Source organism: Hipposideros armiger, unplaced genomic scaffold (genome assembly GCF_001890085.2).
Source record: "Hipposideros armiger isolate ML-2016 unplaced genomic scaffold, ASM189008v1 scaffold_338, whole genome shotgun sequence".
NCBI classification, from domain to species: domain Eukaryota; kingdom Metazoa; phylum Chordata; class Mammalia; order Chiroptera; family Hipposideridae; genus Hipposideros; species Hipposideros armiger.
Window position 1 is genome coordinate 1,398,599 of NW_017731688.1, and position 3,275 is coordinate 1,401,873.

A 3,275-nucleotide genomic window follows, 5' to 3' on the forward strand; every position below is an offset into this window, starting at 1 on the left:
ATATTTCAACATACTAAGAAAAACGTTCCCATCTGAGAAAATATGGGATAATAAAGATCTTAAAACCATCGCCTTCATTATTTAATTTTCAAAAATGTTTTTCACGATTATAAAAACACTAAAGAAACAAATACATTTTAAAACTAAACCTAATTACTAAAACTAATACAAGCTCTATAAAGACCCTAGCTTCATAATAGTTAATTAAGTTTATGACTATATGAAAAAAACTCCCTAACTGGTCATACAAACATTTGGAATATTTACATATTACCTTACTCTCTGTTGCACCTTGAAAGGGAAGAAGTGTGTAAGAAGTTAAGATCTTATGTTGTGTATAATAAAATGGCAATGTACCTCAGTCATTTTTTCCAGCGTCAAAGGTTAAGAACATTGTCTCTGAAAGCCCTTAATATATGTAATTTGTATATAAAAGAAAAAGAATTAGATAAATAAGAGCTACTTCAAGCATTATAATGACCATTACTTTCCCAACAGATGACTAAAATCAAGTAATACAAAAATTTAGATGACTTACATTGTTGTTGCGGGTTTCTACAGCAGGGAACTTTCTGACTATGAATTTCACAGCAGATTCCAAGTTTTTGTCAATAAGGTAGGATGGTTTTGCCTTGGGGTCTCCACATGCCTATAAAACAACAGTAATAAAAAAAAGTGAAATGCATCCTTCTTCTAAAACCAAGAAATAATAGCAAATCTGTAATCAGAATTTAGAGAGGTATTTATTGTTTTTGGTGAGCAGGTGATAAAATGAATAGGCAAAGTGCAGGGATTGTCACAGCTGAAATATGCAATGGGAGACAGTACAGAGATGTTCTTCTACTGAAAAAAATGCATGGAAAGTTTCAAAGCAGTTAGCGCAGAACAGCAGTGAAGGAAAAAGCTCAAACCTAAAGAAAAAAAAAAAAGAAAAAGAAAAAAAAATTCTTGGTTTGAGGTAGGATTGTATACATCTGAAGCTAATATTACAAAATTATATATTCAGTAAAGTACTGGAAATGCTTCTTTCTAAGTGTTATAAAATAAAAGCTTATGTTTAAATGTCTTTTCCAAAATGTTTTCCTCCTTCACTTTAAGCATTTTAATACAAGAGTTCAAAAGAACCGGAAGCTGCTAAAACTGTCTTTATAGTACTAAATAAAGTGTGTTGCCTGTTCCTCTTGAACATCTGAGTTACAACAGTGTTTTCCATCACACCAGCAGCACTTCAAACAATGAATCTACATCTGTTCTATATCTCATTAGCACAGAACGAATGGAAATGTTTACATTTTGACCACATCAGCAGTACAGCATTCTCTGTAGTAAACTGTAAAGCATTACATAAATGTAAGGTATTATTATTAGGAAGAACTTTTTATCTGAACTATTAGCAATACAGTTCAATACTACTCACTGTTTCATTATGTGACATTTAATTAACTGCTTGCTAGCAAGATGTTATTTCTTAGGGAATTACTAAAATTGTAACATTCCTATTTAACTTCTTTTTATTGCATTTAAAAGCAAATTGTATCCTTTGAAAATTTTTATCTCTCTACTATGTATGAGGAAATACAATATTGCAATTTAATATTTTTTCATTATTTACTATGGCTATGTTGTGGATTGCAGAAAGAGAAGTTATGAAACATGAAACTGATCTGAAAGCGGGCAAGCGGGCAGAGGGAAGGTGAAAAGCTTTGCAAACCTTCCAAACTTGTCCTTGCTGGGGAAGCATTGTAATAAAAAAAGAGAAAATTACGTGTCAGCAATGATTGTCAAACTATGACATACGTTTCAGTAGAGAAATTATGCACTGCAGACTATGAATAACAAAACAAGATTAGAACTATATGGTGCTACAATTTTAAAGGTATTCTAAGTAGCGAGTTGTAGTATACAATGTTACAGAGTTTATACTATTCACATATATTTAAAAACTATTGTGTAAGTGTACAACCATGTCAGTTTCTTGGTGCTCTTTCTAAATAAACTTAAAATACTAGAAGGAAAAATAAAGACTACATGCAACTATAAAAATAGGCGCAAAACCATCAGTGAAATTTTACATACCTTAAAAAGAAACGGTAGCCAAGAATAAGAATAAATCGTTATTGGATGACTTGCACTTCAGCTCAAATTGCAACTATTTTTTAAGTATCACCTAACTTTCTTCCAAGCCNCGACGTCCTCCACAACTAGACTGAAGAACAAAAAGGACAGCAACTTGTCTGTTCCCCTCCCCCAATTCCCTAATAAAATCTTAAAAAAAAAAAAGTCAAAGGGGTTTCTGACAGTTCTAATTTAGGTATCTCAAGGCAGAGACTCTAGACAGAAGACAAACAAAATGGAGGATAATCATATGTTCAATGTTGGATACACAGTTTGCTATTTAGCTTGTGGAGCTGTCCAAAGAGTAGCTGGAATTCAGATCTACAACACAGAAGACAGAAGATAGTATATTACCTAGTTGAAGCCATGGAAGTAAATGTTTTCATACATATATACTGTGGAGGGTGGGGAAGGTTCCTTAGAAACACCCATATTTAAAAGGCAAATAGAAAAAAAAGTCAGTGAATTAGACCAAAAAGTCTGAAATGAAATATAAATAATGGTTTCTATTTTTCAACTCATTTGTCACACAAACCTGTTAAGGCTTTAGGAAATACTAAACTGCTTCTTGAGATTGGTATTATCACCATTTTAGATAAGAGCAAAAGAGGCCTTAAGATGTTAAATGATTTGCCCCAAATCATTCAGCTAATAAGTGGAAAGATCAGAACTCAAATTCTGGTTTACTGACTCCAAAGTCCACCCTCTTAACCAGTATACTACCATCATAATGGAAGCCACGACCAGACAAAGAATGCCCTGTGAGAGACTAACTTGGAACAGGTTTGTTTTCTTACCCTTTCCCTCTAACTCCTAACTAAACCACAGTGCATGTGTCCAGGGCCTCCCTACAGCCATCCTCCATACCAACACCCTACCCCCAAAACCCATTTATGGTTTTAAGCTGAGACTCCTATTCAGTTTTTCCAGGTTATTTTAGTAAAGACTGAGATGTATTTGTATAGCTCTATGCAAAGTACAGTTATTTTTACCTAGTAACATAATAAAGTTTAATAAAGTGTTGATAAGTTTGGGTCCTGCCACAGATCTAAGGCAATGTCTCAATAAATCAAAGCTAAGTTAAAACATATGGCGTAGGTTCATTTACTTATCAAACATTTATCTAGTGCCAAGAACTAGTGATAAAATGGTGCTTAAAA

The 3,275-nt window shown here is 33.1% G+C and overlaps 1 protein-coding gene across 2 annotated transcripts in view; it reads right to left on the reverse strand.

The window, feature by feature from the left end:
* The window catches only part of NCKAP1 (NCK associated protein 1), a 103,867-nt gene extending 102,138 nt beyond the window's left edge, over positions 1-1,729 (reverse strand). For both annotated transcript variants that reach the window (XM_019661188.1, XM_019661187.1), the window contains exons 1-2: positions 1,712-1,729; positions 539-649 (exon numbers count right to left, since the gene is read on the reverse strand). The gene's annotated coding sequence lies outside the window, so the exon portion shown is untranslated. The remainder of the gene's footprint in view (positions 1-538; positions 650-1,711) is intronic.
* Between the last annotated feature and the right edge of the window lie 1,546 nt (positions 1,730-3,275).